Genomic DNA, 16,935 nt, shown 5'->3' on the forward strand with positions numbered 1-16,935 from the left:
TAGCCATGGGCCCACCTGCCAGGAAGACAGCCAGGGTCCCCAAGAGCTGGCAGGTCCAGACGTGCCATCCCTACAGGCACATGGCCTCACAGGTGCTGGTGTCCCATAGCACCTCAGGGGGGCGCTGGTGCGATGTCCATGACCAGCCCCCATCCCTCAATCCTCTGAGGCAGTGAGCCTCCTGATACTGGTGTCCCATAGTATCACACAGGGGAGCTGGTGCGATGTCGATGGCCAGCTCCACCTGCAACATTGGCGACGAGGAAGTCGGAATCTCAGAAAAAAACAGAGAAGAAGACGAGTCCCCGCCCCTCACTTGTGTTGGTGAGATAAAGGAGGGCGAGTGAGAAGATGAGCACCCGACCCCACCACATGCCAGGATTGGCCTCCACCTCACTGCCTTAGCTGTGGTGCAGGCTCGGGCCACCCTGCAGTGGGATGCGCCCGCAGCAGTCAGATGCAGTAAATTAACTATGTGCCCCTATGTACCCGTCCCAATGGGAAAAGGAACAGAGAAGCCGATGCCGTGATGCAAGGATGTCTCCCGCTGGGGGAGAGTGGTGCTTTCCTACCCACAGGGAAGAAGTAATGAAGCGGCCATGGTCGGAGGAGAAGCAACGCCTCCTGCCAGGGGAGGGAGCCGTGCTGCTGTCAATCCCACTGGGGACAGAAGAGGTGAGGTGGTGGCCCCCACCATGCTGCAGTTGCGGGAGCCAGCCTGCAGCACCACAGCGGTGCATCTCGCCGGAGGAAGGGGCAGTATGGTGTGGCTGCAGCTGCGGTAGTAAAAAGAACTTCCCGCTGGTGGGGGAGCGACGCCGCCCTGCCCTCAGGTGAGAGGCAGGGAGAGGAGGCACCCTTTGCCCTGGGTCCTCCCTGGCTGCGGCCATCTATGAGGAGGGTGCTTGTGCGGCTGGGGGAGGATCCAGCATACAACCCCCACGGCATCCGCAGCACCTGAAGAACCACTGGGTCCCCACTGTGATCCTGGGACAGGTGGTGAATGGAGGAGCTGCTCTGGTCTGTAGCACTGCCACAGTGCTCTTGCAGGAGCAGAAGTACCTGCCGGAGCCCTTAGCATGATCCTGGTGTAGAGGTGGGCCCAAATATAGCCTGTACTCCAGCCGCCCATTTTGAAGTGCCTGGAACATTCACACCGAAATATGTGACGTATGATGAGCAGATAAACCAGCAGAGAGCCACAGTGGGGCTCTGCCCAGTACCTATTAGAAGAATGACACCTATTGAAGTACCAATAACCAGACAACCATGGGCAGTAAGGTACCCATTAAGAAAACCCTACCAGAAAATGAAACGAAATGAAGATTGTTTAAGTACTGTGCAGGAAGAACACAAAAAGTCCTTAATGGAAGATGAATGGTGCCGTCATAAGGGCCTGGACTAAGGCACCCATAGAAGATATGATGACCAAAAGATGACGTGAAGAGACGAAACACCATGAATAAAGATATTGTGAAACCAAGAGAAGAGAACATTGTAAAAAATACAAGGGAGCTTAACTGAAAGCAGGATAAAGATATTCAACCAGCTAATTCCTGTACATATGCTTGTAACCGCAAGAAAGGTAAAGCAATCAGTTCAGCTTGCTATGCTAAGCAGAAGAATAGAGCGGCACGCGCCAGTGTGCACAATCTACCTCAAAACGAAGAATGTTATACAAGTGCAAATCCACTTTGCATGAAAAGCAGAACTAACCCAGGTTATTATAGGTCAAACGCAAGAAGCATCATATTTTAGTAATACGAGGAAAAAGGCTGAATCGAAACTCGGCAGAGGCAGCTTGTGCCGGAGAAACCAAGGACATATCAATGGAAGCTATGAACAGTAGCTACTTCAATTGGAGTTAAGAACCGAATATCCTGCCACTGAAGGAAGGAGATAAGAAGGCGTAGGCAGGTGGCAGGGTGAAACGAAAATCAAATACACAAATTGAGAGAAACAAGGTATATCCATGGTGTGCTAGCACGTGACCAGCCGAACGAGACGAGGCACAGTTTCATACCGACGCTTGGCACCCACCCAGACAGAGATATCAGAACTTTTCAGAGACAAGAAGATGCAGTTTCAAGGCCAACCACAGTGAACTAATTGACACATAGCCCATAAAGTGATGATTGATGGTAGAAAGGCAGGGTGAATTGGGGGACACCCTGCACCTGCTTGACCGTTCTTTGTGCTGCTAAGCAAAGTGGAGATTTATGCATGGGGTTGATGCCAACCCAATCACAATGGACCAAATGATCTAGGGTCCTATAGTTTGTAGAACCAATGAGACGACGTACTTTTAGTGACGTCTACAGTAGTCATTTTTGAAGGAAGGGCTTAGATGCCCACCTGACAGTATTTACCCAATCCCCTCACTCCGTTACCATATACAGATATAGCACCTATATTAAAGTTACCTTTTACCAACCAATAGAATTGCATGTTAACTTTTGAATGTTACACGTCAGATTATGTCGCGTTTTTGGTATAAAAGTTATGTTTTATAGGAAGTTCGCGGGAGTTGAAGCAAGACGGGCTGTCGGACCACTGTCGATTTCCATGTTTCCTCATTTTTTGTACTTGTCATGAAACGGACTCCCCTTTGCCAAACCATTGAGTTGTCCTTATTGATTGGTGTTGGAGTAAGAAAACCTGCACCCCCATCCATCTCAAGGTGCAGCTATCTCGTCTTAAAGTACTGAAGAGCAAACCCTGACTCTATGGGCCGGCCGGGGGTCTTTCGGTACACTTGCTAGCAAAGATCGGATGGTTTATCGACTACCGATTATTGATTGAAGTAAGACACCTATGGCTGTCGACATAAAGTAACTCTAGGTCTTCGGCAATAACACAAGTCCTTTTGCCATTCGGCTGAGTAGACCGTGAAGCTCCCCGTAGACAATGGTAGTGTAAGCAAGATACTGCAGTCAGGGCCTGAAGGGACCCGCTTCCCTACATATCCCTTCCCATTCCTACGGGCAGCCGATCGGGCGAAAATCTGAAGAAGTCTGTAATGAAGGCGGTGATCCCGAGGATCCAGAGACGAACCATGCGAACGGTGAGTGAAGCAAAAATTTAGTGTTTTGGCAAACAGTGCATGCCTTAGAACAAGTAAAGAGAAAAAGGTAACAGAGGGACGAGGGAAAACAAAATATAATTAGAAGTAGAGAAGGCTGTATATATATAAGGGGATAATGACTTGAGAATAATTAAATAAATAAAGGTTACCGGGGTAGACACCCGAGAAGTGAGAGGATTTGCCTTATTCCTGCGCTTTAAATATAGCGGCCAGAAGAAACATGTACCCAGAGATCCACATAATGGGGAACACATAGATTACCACAATGTTTAAAGACGTTGTGAAAGGGGTTTGTTTACACTCCATGAAGCGGTAATGATTAGAGGCAGAGATATTTGTGTCCAGCTGGTGTCTGTCTAGTCTGTTAAGTGTCTGTCTTAAATGTCTTCTTTCGTGACGTCATATGTGGAAACATTTCTTTAAGAGAATCGATTAAAAATTTGCACGATTCACTAGCTCAGACAGAATTGCACATGAATTGATGTTTTTTTAGCAAATAGGTAATATAAAATTTTTGTGAAAAATTTGGATTGGATCTTGCAGTGTTTGGTGTTCGCTCATATTGTCAAAAGTTGTTTAAACCATACAAAAGTATTGACAAGTTTTATATAAGAGGAAAGGGAACAGATTTAAACATGGAAGACATAACTCCATTAGCACACTTATGCAAACAATTGCCAAAACATGCACCCAAGCTAAAGAAGTATAGCACCGAGTGGGTTAAGAGTACTGCCCACAAGATATTTATGCCATGGCCGCAAAATGGGTCCTTACCTAAAGCTGTTTTACAACATATGATGACATATTTGCATGCCACATATAGTGGCAAGAAGTTAGAAAAACGCCTTGCTGTTCTGGAGCTGTGGAAAATGTACGAACAGGTAAAGGAGGAAGAGCCGCCAACAGATTGGATACTTAATGTATGCACAGTGGGTGGTGAGATGCCTACTGCGCCACCTGCCCTACCCGGAACAACAACTGAATGGAGTAAGGGTGAGGGATTATACCCGTCAAGGGAACTTAAAGCAGCCATGGGGTACAGCAGCACTGCATATGAGTCACCTACACATAGTAGTGACGAAAATCAAGGGAAGGATAAGGACGAGAATCTTACCTCCACAGTCCCAAGGGACAAGGGGAGGCGCGATGATGAAAGGAAAGATCAGACACAGACAAGTGCATCTCTTGACAAGGAGAGAGAAGGGAAGAGATGGAAAGGGAGCGGAGACAGAACTGATGAGATAGCATTCGCGAAAGACGAATGGATGGGACGACTCATTTTATTGAAATTCGATGGTAAAGGCATTGATTACGCAAGACAAAAGGAGAGGTTAGATGAGACACAGAGAAAGGGGAAAGAAAAGGAGTTAAGAGACAAAAGGATAAGAAGGAAAGACAGGCAAAGGCGAGAACAGCTATATCGCAAAGAGCAAGAAAAACAGCTCGAATGTAACCCAAGAGCAGCCTACGATCAAAATAGGCAGAAACAGCAAAGGTTAGAAGAAGAGCAAAGGATACGTGGGAAATGAATAAGGAGAAGAAGAGATGAGGAAATACGAAGGGCAGATGAACGTAGAAATGAAAAGAGAAAGGAAGAAGATAGGGTCAGAGAAGAGGCGAGGAAGCAAAAAAGAATTTGATGATGATATTGAACGTAAGCGAAGACAGAGAGCACGCGATCTTGAATATTTGGAGCGGGAAGTCAAAAAACCCGATCCAGTTGAAGACTGGGAAGATATTGAAGAATTCTTTCCTGCGTACGATTCAGTACCAGGCGCGTCTAGGACAAATATTAACAATGACTTCGACACCAGGAGCATCGGAGAAACGATCAATAGAATACATGATGAAATGGGGCTAGAACAAATACTCCAAGGAGAGAGGGAAGACGAGTGCCTGGAGAGCACTCAGCTGTACGACAATGAGGATGTCACCCGAAGTAGTGGGAACAGAGAGCTATCCCTGGTTAGATTAGGAATAAGTAGGAACAAGGAGGATATGAAAAGTTGCGTGAACTGAGGACAGACAATGTCCGACTCTGAAAGGGAAGAGCGCAATGAAAATGAGGAAGGGAGGCAAAGTGAAAGGCGACTCCCAAAGCAAAAGGAGATAAGATGGTCAGACACTACCGAGTCTGCACCAAGCACAGCATAGTCAGCCATGCGTCTGACCGACATGAAGAAGTATCTCATGGTCAGAGGGGGTGTTTTGACCACCCTATGTAGACATACTAAGGACATTGCCAGGTAGATGGCGATGCGGGAATATCACCCCTGCAATAGACAGGAGAACAATGAAAGAAGATAAAGAGGACTACGCATTCCAGTTTCCGCTACTAGAGAAGGGGGGAGTAAGACCACAATATATTCCATGGCCACACATGGATCAGGAAAACTTGAAAAACAAGCTTCCAATGCTGACATCGGGAGCCGTAAAATGGGTACATGAGTTAGAAAAAATGACGGGGGGAAACACGTTAGCCATAGGGGACATTAAGGGTCTCCTAATCACCATATTTGGTGAGAGAGCAGACAATGTGTGGGCACGGGCAGGGTACCCTGGTGTAACCACAATTAATACCAAACATGACAGAGCGCCATTTAACAATTGCAGAGCAGCAGTATGGAAAGCACTATGACTACTTTACCCAGATACTTCCGATATGGGAGCTATAATGACTCGAAAAATTAAGGATTCTGAAGATCCGTTAATTTATATACAGAATTTGTAAGACACGTGGGTGCTCGAAACACATGAATCTTGGACAAAATCCATACCTGTGTTTTACCATATATTGTGCCAAGGATTGCCAGAACCGGTGCAGAAACAACTCAAGAAATTGGTAGGAGTCGAGGCTAAACCTTGGGCTGAAATACAGTTGACTATCACACATTACTGCAGACTGCTTCAGGAAAAGAATCGCAAAAAGGAAGCAACTCGGAAGGGTGAGGAAGCGAAGTCGGTACAGAAGAAACTATCAAAGTATGCTCTTGAAGGAGCCATGCTAACTAGCGCAGCTGAACAAAACATGCAGCAGGTGGCTAGTCCACAACAGAATAATCAGGGTAACGTAGGATTTTACCCACGGGGAAGAGGATTTAGGGGAAGAGGATGGCAGAGCAGTCAAGGAGGCTTCCAAAATAATCAAGGAGGCTTTCAAAATGTGCAAAATGGAAGCCCGGATATGTCAAATGGACAAATAATCCGACCACCACCAGTATGTTGGCTGTGTGGAGTGACAGGGCACTTGGCGTGCACATGCAGAAACCAAGGCATGATGCAGAACGGCCAAGGGATGGGAGCAGGTATAGCAAATCCACCTGCAGTTTTACAACAGGGCGTTGCACAAAATCACACGGTGCAACAAGCGCCAGGAGCGCAACAAGGAGTACAACCTCAGAGCATGGGGAATTTTCCACAAGGACAATCCCAACAGGCACCGTTGCAAGTGTCACACACTGCGAGCACAGGGCAGACCCAGAACCCTGGAAGGGGAAGCAACAATGAGAATGGGGAAAATCTACAAGTGCACAGTGGGCCAGATTTGTATGTGAATTAGGACAGCTCACTGGGAACCCTGATGTGCTCTATCCTATCAGTGACACCAAACCCTCATAGGGAACCTAGTGTGGATGTCGTTATAGGGGGTAAAGAAAATTCCTTCCTAGTAGACACGGGTGCAACACGCTCATGCATATGTGAAGGCAAGTTTTCCTTGTCCGGTGAGGACATATATACTCAGAGTTTCCCAGGAGCTCACAGTCAAGTTCCCTTTACAAACACACGCATAGTCTCCATGGGAGAGTGCGAAATGAGTGTACCCTTTTTATACTCACGTCAGACCCCAGTAAACATTTTGGGTCGAGACCTAATGACAAACTTGAACATGACAATTTCGTTAACAGAGGAGGGCATAGTATGCTCCACTCCAGGAATGCACTACTCAAATGTATGTGAAATGATGAGAGCATACTCAGGAGACATAACCATTAGGGCCATACCATTGGAGCCAGAAATGTTCGCGTATGGCATGCAAGTGCTTATGGTGGGATTGACAGGCCTTGCAGACAGGATCATGAGAACCCCTGAGGAGTCCTTATTCAGACCTAGAATACCAATACATGAGTAGTAGTAGTGCGAGGGAAAGTGGTGTTGGTTGACAGTTATGATGAGGAGGGCCGACAATGGTGCGCGATTATCGCCATCAAAGAAGGATATCGAGTAACTGACGTCACCGATGATGATCTGTTTGAAGAGCAACCAGATATGGGAGAGACAATAGTGGAAGTGAGTTTCACCTTTTGGGTAAAGATGATTAAAAGAGAAGTACCTCAGAGAATGATGCTGACACTAAATCATCCTGAAAATTTTGATGACGACATAGCCAAGGTGCCTGTCTCAGTATGGACTACAGGTCCCCATGATGTAGGCCTCTTGAAGGGGGTTGGAGAAGTAAGAATTAAACTGAAACCAGGAGCAATTCTCCCAAAAACCCGACAATATCCTATGTCTAGAGAGGCAGATAGGGGATTCTTAAGACAATTTCTGCAATGATGGAACAGGGCATCTTAGTGGTGTCAGAGTCGTCATGCAATACAGCAGTTTATCTGATCAAAAAATCAAAGGGAGGGTCTTGGAGGCTAATTCAAGATCTTAGACCGATAAAGGACATTGTCGAGGCAGAGTTCCCTGTAGTCCCTAACCCGTCTACAATTCTATGCAATATACCCGTTGAGGCAAAATATTTCCCGGTGATTGACTTGAAAAATGAATTTTTCTCAATCCCGTTGCACTGTGACTCACAAGATCTGACATCATTCACGTTCAGACAAATGCATCTGAAAAGCACTAGGCTGCCACAGGGATACTGTGAGTCTCCATCTATTTTCAACAGGGTCCTGAAGATGTACTTGAGCAATATTGCACTAAAAAGCATTGTCTTACAATATGTGGATGACATCCTAATTTGCAGCACCTCAGAAGAGCAATGCAGGCACGATTCTGTTCAGCGCCTGACTATATTGGCTGAAAAAGGATATAAAGTTGACAAGAAAAAGTTACAATATTGTCAACAAGAAGTGCTGTACATAGGCCAGCTAATCTCACATGAGGGAAAGAAGGTGACCCCAGAAAGGGCTGAAGCCATACTTAATACTGCTAAGCCTCACACGATAAAGCAGATGCAGAGCTTTTAAGGCCTGTGCAACTATGTTAGGGCATGGGTTTTCGATTACAGCTCTTACACTAAGCCTTTAATTCAGGCCCTAAAGAAGGCCCAAGTGGGAAAGAAAAGATTGAATGGTCTGAAGCCATGGAGGAAGGGTCTGCTGAACTCAAGAGATCGATTTGTACAGCGCCAGTTCTAGGAATTCCCAATTATGCAGAGGAATTTGACCTGTTTTCACACACAAATGGCAGTGTCATGACGGCAGTACTCGCTCAAAAAACCTCCTTGGGGTACAAGCCCCTAGCATACTACAATGGGAACCTGGACCCAGTAATGGGAGACCACTTCCCATGCGAACAAAGTTTAGCTGCTGCAGCGTTCGCAGTAGAGAAGGTTACAACCATTGTGATGGGATGCTCCATGACATTGTACGTCGAGCACTCACTATTTGCCATTCTAGAGAAACCAAAGGGCACATTGACATCCCAGAGAGCTTATGCTTATGAAGTGATCATATCAAACCCATCGATTAAGATAGTAAACCCAGCCATATTCATTGCAGAACCAATCACCGAGGGAGAGCTGATACATGACTGCGCAAATTATGAAGAATTCTATGATGAAATTCCCAGGGTGAAAGAAAATGCCTTTGGCAGGAGGTGAGATTGTCTTTATTGACGGGTCTTCGAGAATCGAACAAAGTGATGGGAAAAGATACACAGGCGTTGCTGTGATGAAACACACAGCAAATGGAGAGTTTCAACTGCTTCTTAGTGCACAAATACCATCACACTATTCAGCACAGGCTGCAGAACTATTGACGTTGATACTCGCCATTGAGAATCACGCAGACCAGGAAGTAACGGTGTACAGTGACTCCGCCTATGTGACGCCAACAGTGCATGCAGGCCTAGCACGCTGGAAAAGTAGGTGCTACCTCCGAGCAGACGGCACGCCAGTGCAGCACGCAACCTTATTGGACAGGCTGATTAAGGCACTACAGCTCCCAGTGGGCATAGCGGTCGTGAAATGCGCTGCCCACACCAAGGGGACACATTTTATCTCATGCGGGAACCAAGCAGCAGACACGGAAGCCAAACGTATGGCATCCAAAAGTGAGACGATTATGGAAGTGGAAGTGGCACGCACCAATGAAAGGATGATGGTTGCACGGGCAACATTGAAGCCTATAACGATCTTGGGCAAACACAATTGATGGAGCTCCAAGAGGAGGCAACACAGGAAGAGAAACACCTGTGGAAACGTTGAGGGTGTTCTTTAAACCCCTCTGCCAGTTTGTGGTGACAAGACAGCACTGGTAAACCAGTAATGCCTGTAGCCCTATTATAAATAGCGCTGGAGCAGTTACATTACCCGGCGCATATGACAAAAGAGAATCTAGCAGCAACGCTCGCAGAAGACTGGTTCATACCGAATTTACCTGAGCATGTTGCATTTTTTATGCTAAACTGCATAATCTGCCAGCAATTCACCACTGGGCACACATTAAAAGTTATGAGAGGAGTCATCCCCAGGCCAAATGGGCCTTTTCAGCAGTTGCATGTCGATTACGTCGACATGATTCAAGTATGCAACGGGTACAGGTATTTAATTCTTGTGGTGTGTCTATTCTCTAGGTGCATTGAGGCAGGTCCATGTACACACCAAGACTCTACCTGTGCAGCCAAATTTCTAGTGAGGGAAGTGCTCCCCAGGTGGGGGGTGTGCGAGGTCATGAGATCAGATAACGGGGCTCATTTTGTTAATACAGTGTTAGAGCAGATTAGCTTGCTGCTTGGTATAAAGCACAAGTTCTCGTCGGTGTATCATCCAGGAGGTAATGGGATCTGTGAGAGGCTCAATGGCTTGTTAAAGGAAAGGATAGTCAAGTGTAAGCTTACTCTAAAGAGGGGATGGTTGCACTGCCTCCCATAGGCACTGTATGCTCTTTGGAACCAACCTGGCTCTGACCATCATCTTACGCCACACGAGATAGCCACAGGAAGAAGAATGAGAACTCCCCTAACACCCCGAGAAGTGATGCCCAGTCAACAGGAGAGGTTTTAGGGTCTGAAATGCAAAACTATCTGAACTGTATGACATCTTGCCTTACTGTAATTTCAGACCAGCTGCAGTGACGACGAAAAGGGTGCAGCGCAGCACAGAACACAGAAGGAGACACTGCATCAGACTCAGTTCAAGGTCTATGTGTTCCACTCACCTTCCCTGGTGATGCCATCTTGGTGAGAAATCATACAAGGAAAAAGTGGGACAAACCAAGATTCAATGGTCCTTTCATCATAGAGGACTGCACTCTGTCCTCTGTGAAGCTACAGGGCAGGAGAGCTTGGATTTTTCTCGGTGATATCAAACCCTACATCAGAGAAGGCCCCCTGTCTGCTCCACAATGAGAGGAATCAATGACAAATGGGGAGGAACCACAGCACGTGCAGACAAGATCCATGACGAGGAAGAAGGTTGCATGACCAGCAAAGTAAAGACAAAGAATGTTTTGCAAAATTTGTGGCTTCATTTTGGACATTCCTCTAAGCAAAAAAGGGTATAAGGACATAAAGAAACGGACACTCTGTGCATCCTAGTTACAGGGTGAAGAAAATAAATTGCACGTGTAAGCCACAAAATAGTCTGTTGACTTTGAACTTTGGACTGAGGCACGCTGAAGCCTAAATTAGAAAACTATGCCAAATTCTGACTGAGGATACATATATTGGAAGAAGATACAGTACCCTGATTCCTTCCACACTGAGACCCTATTTGGAATCACTTATGGTGTCCCACAGTAGATACATCACAAAGGACATAGTAACCTATTTCAACCTAGTGCTGAGATAGTACCCGTCATTGGTAGGAAGGATCACAAGTGTCGCAGACTTTCTCCAAGATCCTGAAAGCAAAATAATAATAAGGCAACTACTTACTGTCATTGCAGAACAATTCATCGTACTCCCTGAGTACAGTGAAAAAGAAGCAAACGTTCCCAACACAGAAAGAAATAAATGAGTTTATCATCACAGTGTTCCTTCGCATATTTGAAGACTGTCCAACCATTGTCGGAAGAACAACTGACACACGTACATATCTTCAAAACCCAGCAAACACTGAACATTTAAACCATCTTCTAGATAAGACCATGATTCTGGTCACACTCCACGCAAAGAGACATTGTTTACATCAAGGAAAAAACATATAATCCTGAACCCAGCAAAACAGGACAGATGTCCCTATCACCAGAAGACAGCAGGCTGGCTCATAATGTTCTGTTTCGCCTAGTTCCTGACTTTCCAGAGCTGGTGGGGAGACCAGTCGATGTTGATGTTCTCACATTCATCAGAGATCCAACAAATATAGCACAAATGGGAACGCTGCTGCATGGGATCATGCTCCAAGTGGAACTTTCCAATTATCAGAGAAGTTTACTGAGAAGATCGCGAAACCTTCCGCCGAGGGACAGATCGAGTGAGCGGAGTCAATAACTCCATTTGTTACATTTGTTGTTATTTTTCCTTATTCCTTCATACTGACTAGTGTCCAGCATGTCCTCAGGACTGGAGCAGATTCGGGTAGTGGATTGGGAGCTCACCTACTTTGAACATGCACAGTAAAGGGACACACTGAAGTATTACTTAATTTAATTTCTTTTCCATAGTCTAGCAAAAGAACTGTATCCTGAACCAAAACATAATTGCCACTTGCAAGAAGGGGAAGGGGAAAACCTTTGAACACCAGACACTCATAAACTCAGAACTTGAAAAATGACATTAGATTACAAAATACTAACATCAGCATTGGTGAATGATCGAGATGGGGGTCCAGAGCAGCAACCTGGTTCTCCCACAAGAAGAGAGGCACCCCGGCTTCTCTGGAAGGAAATGCTGTCGCTTCACATACCGAAACATTATGTACTTATGCATTGTATTTATCATTATTCTACTGTCATTAACGATCAGAGCAGCTTTCTATATTGGTGCACAAAGCGTTCCAATTTCAGTGCACCCACCTAATGATATACGCATGAAACCCACAAAAGCACCCAGACCTTATATAGTCATTCCAGTCCCTAGATCTGATGGTGGAGTAACTGAACCTGAAATGAATGTGATTAACAGTGATATACACACACTTATGGTAACAAATCAGCAGGAAAGCCGGAGACAGGGTCGGCATGAAATGAATGAAGAAAAAACACTGACAACTACAAGCACATAAACACTGAATGAACACAAAACAGGCCTAGCATCTATGACTGCAAAACCACAAACCAGAACAGCAGGAGGGAAGAGACTGCCTGCCATAAAGACCTTCACAGAAGATAGTGTGAGACAACAAGAAGAGTTAAAGGAAAAGCCAACAGAAGCAGTCATATCAGAAACTCTCGAGAAAACAAAAGCCAACACTGAGAAACTCTCTGCAAGAACACAAATGTTAGTAGACTTACTGTTCCCATTCATAGCCAGAGCAAGGAAACTGCACAAGGAACTGAAAAATAAACCCGCAGAGATTGTAGTGCCAAGCATATATGTTCCAACACAAGGGACAAGTACCAGTTCCACAGTACAGCCATATACCGGACCAGTGTCAGGTTGGTTGGCATGGGCATTTGCACGCAGCAGAGAAGAAATGCATGAAGAAAGGAAAAGTGCTGCCAGACTCCTGTCCACTCAAATGGTGCAGATGAAGAGGCCTGCACCATGGAACAGGATACCAGAGGATCCTCCAGCAAGAAAAAGCCATACGGAGGCATTCAGAGATGCAGTTATAGCGAACTACGGGAAAACCTTAAGAATCGAGAGAAGCATGCATGAAGATGACAATGAACTAAACGACTACCTGGACAGCACAGCACATCTGGGAAACAACATTTGGTACCAGCACATGAAAGAAGTTGGAAGACGAAATTCAGAAGGAGAATGCTTTGTTTGTGCACTTCTACCGTTCAGCATAGGGACGCCCAAGATCTTCGTAGATGTAGAAATTGATGTCCCAACAGCACACTGTCTCTCACACATAGCATTGTGCAAGACCAGAGGCCAGTTCATGGGAAGTGATGCCTCATTGATATGGGCAACTGAAACGGCCTATCCCGGTGAAGATGATTATGTTCAGGACATTAAGTCGAGAAACAGAGCTCACACTAGGAATCATGTGATCAGGTATGAGAAGCCTGGAGTTAAAGGAGCAGGAATCAGATGGGAAGTGAACCCAAAACTGAATGTCTAATGAAAGACTCCAGAGGAAGCTCGACGGTGGAAGAACAGAGCACAAATGCAGATCTGGGGAACGGTGGTTTCACCAGATGGATGGGAGAAAGGAGTGGTGATTTGCAGAGCATGGATGATCACTGGACTCTACAAAGAAACTGTTGACATTGTACTGCTGCAGGCCATTATGGCCAAAACTTGCAAAAGTACTAACATGGGTCGAAGACAGAGGAGGACCCTTGCAGATAGTCCAACTGGAAAGCACAATGTTCTGTTTCAGGAACAATGTCACAAGGAAAATGGGGAGAATCAGAACTGTGGATGAGTCTTTGATGCTCCAGGGATGGTGCATGGAACTGCAGTGATTATGGATCATTATTGGGCATACGGATCCAAAGCATACACAGACTGCCAAGAGACTGGGGAGGCGTATGCACGATTGTGAATGTCCATGTTCCAGCATTAGTGATCCCGAAAAGAGACCTGAACATTGACAGTTTCTCAAAAGCAGATGCTCACCTAAGGAAGAGGAGATCTGTGGAACTGATAACTCAAATGAAGAGAGATAATTACTTCTCTGCCAGATCAGAAGAAGCATTTCACGCAATCCCATATGAACACAGGCTGTTCAGTCTCACCTCATCAGTGTTCACGACAATTCTGATGCGAAGATTCCAAGTTGGAGTAAATACTAAATGGTTGCAAATAACCAGATGGGAGTTACTGCAAACCATCAATAAAACCATAAAAGGATTCAATGCGATCAAGGAGGAGTTAAGAGCCATCAAACTGATGACTCTCCAGAACAGATATGTACTTGGCATGATCACAGCTATGGATGAAGGAGTTTGTGCAAAAATAGGAGAATCATGTTGCACATGTATACCTTCTCACGTTGAGGAAAATGGAACTTCAGAAGCTATAGGTATGCTGACGAAGCTACAGAACCAGATGATCGACGAAACTGACGAAGTTGATGATGACAGCTGGTTTGGATCACTATTCTCTTGGGTCCCACAATGGATGGCGGATGCATTCAAGTTCCTCGGTGCCCTGATCGTGTTGATATTACTAGGATTTTGCATTATCAAGATAATAATCTCACAATGCCAGAAAACTGTGAAGAAATCCATAGGGATGAACATCATGATTGATGTCAAACCAGGATGGAAGTCCAGAGATCTGACTGATGAAGAAATAAGAGACTTTGTGAAGGCTCGCAAGCATGCACAAGAAGGTACAAAGTTTCTTTATCCCAGGAAATGCAGGAATTATGTGGGAAGATGGATTTATGGCAGCCCAAATTGACAATGTCAGCTGATGACATGGAACAAAGACAAACACGTAAGGACAGCAGGAAGCCTGAGAGGGGCAATAAAGATATGGACTCCAAAGAGACACTTCTTCAAACCATCATGTACAGACCCAGAAGATGAAGAGGGAATGAACCCAGAAGATGAAATGAAGATAAATTCACAAGAACCAAGAAAGATGAGCCCAAAGGAGGAAGTGGTCGATGAATCGACCAGAGGGGTGTGTGTAGAGGTGGGCCCAAATATATATGCACGCCCCTTTTTCCAAAACATAGCGTCCCCAGTAATGCCGCCATTACGCATGCGCCACACCGGCCGTAATTGTATTTACACTACGTGCCGTCTCCATTAGTAATCATTTGGTTTCCGGATTCGCAAGGTAGATGTTTATCCGCCTCAAGCTCCTTTTTCAGGTAACAAATCGAGCCCGCTATGACCCATCAATCGCTTAGCTAAGATCATCGTTAATACAGAACCGCACTGCGATTATTTCGCTCAAACTAAATTCCACCATCTTGTTTGGCATACTTTAGCACAATCCACCGCCGCACTGCGAGCACATACCTAATCGGATGGCAGGCCCTAGCCCTAACTACTACAATAATCACGTACAAACCAACAATAGACAGTACAGACGTGAACTTCCCTCACGCTTTACTGGATATTCTCAGGTTCTGCATCGTAAAATCCTGTTTTTTTATTGATAATGCCCTTGAATTCAACATGACACCACCCTTTTTGAGCCCTTTTAAACAATAAGGACACTTCTCTTTAAATCGTTTTCAAGCATCAGGCAAAAACACCACTTTAGCCAGTAAAATATATCCTTTTCCTTCCTACATAGGCAAAGTTTCTAACCTGAATAAACATCCAAGTACACGGCAATTGTACCCGTGTGATAAAACAATTTGAAAAAACATTTCCATCTTGGACCGCATACCATCAACCAAGGTATACTATACTCTCGTTATTTGTTCCATTAAGTATGATCCTCCATACCATCCAGGCGCATTCATTGCCATCTTTTTCCTATTGTAGATTACCTCCATGGATACCAGACCAATCTAATTGTCTTCCTGAATTCAATTCAACCGTTGACAGAACATAGGTAGGTTTCCTTTAGTGCAGTACTTTTTCATACGGATTCCCCCGTGTGGTCACATTTCCTTTTGACATACTCTCCTCTCCCTCCCAATAGGCGTTCCCAAACACGTCCTGATGAAAGTTCGGACCCTTCATCTGTAAACATTTCTACTCAGTGAAGGATGAATACCCGCCGAACCAGAAACACCCATAACAATGTGTCGACCACTATGACATACTACCAATCTGATTGTAGTATTTGAAATCCACAATACATGTTACTAACCCTCACCTACCAAACTGTGATGTAACAACAGTTTTGTACTCATTTACATTTTTTGTGTTTTTCTGTTACAAGCCAAACGAGGCTTGCATGTGATCTTTCGTTTAAAACTATGTATTCTTTACTATGAATTCTATATTCTATATGTATGTCTGAATAAACAAAACATTTCTATCCTCTCCCATTTTTTGTGATTTTTGATAGCTAGCATTTAAAAACTAGCTTCCTGCCTTTTGAAAACCTACCGCAGCCTAAACGGTGTAATAGGGGTAGCTTATGACTCTTTCTTCTCCCTGTAGATTACGGAGGTGCCACGACCGCTAGAGCGCTTCTTGTCTCATGTATAGATTATGGAAGTGCCACGACCGCTAGAGCGCTTCTTGTCTCATGTATAGATTATGGAAGTGCCACGACCGCTAGAGCGCTTCTTGTCTCATTTATAGATTATGGAAGTGCCATGACAGCTAGAGCGCTTTTTGTCTCATTTATAGATTAGGGAAGCAGCTCAGTGGGGGTCAGGGGTGATGTCCATGACCAGCTCCCACCCCTCAAACCTCTTGAGCACTGAGCATCCTGATACTGGTTTCCCATAGTATCACACGGGGGAGCTGGTGCGATGTCCATGACCAGCTCCCCCCGCAACACAAGTCAATGAGTATAAAAGCATTTTTAAATCTTATACCTTGGGTTCTGCAGATGTTAGCATGTCTTCAGGTGGTCTGTTGTGGGGTGCCTTGGGACTTCTGTGCTTTTGAGTGGGAGTTGCAGGCGTGTGTCACGTCTTC

This window comes from Ambystoma mexicanum, chromosome 13 (assembly GCF_040938575.1).
Source record: "Ambystoma mexicanum isolate Mex_15411 chromosome 13, UKY_AmexF1_1, whole genome shotgun sequence".
Lineage (NCBI taxonomy): Eukaryota > Metazoa > Chordata > Amphibia > Caudata > Ambystomatidae > Ambystoma > Ambystoma mexicanum.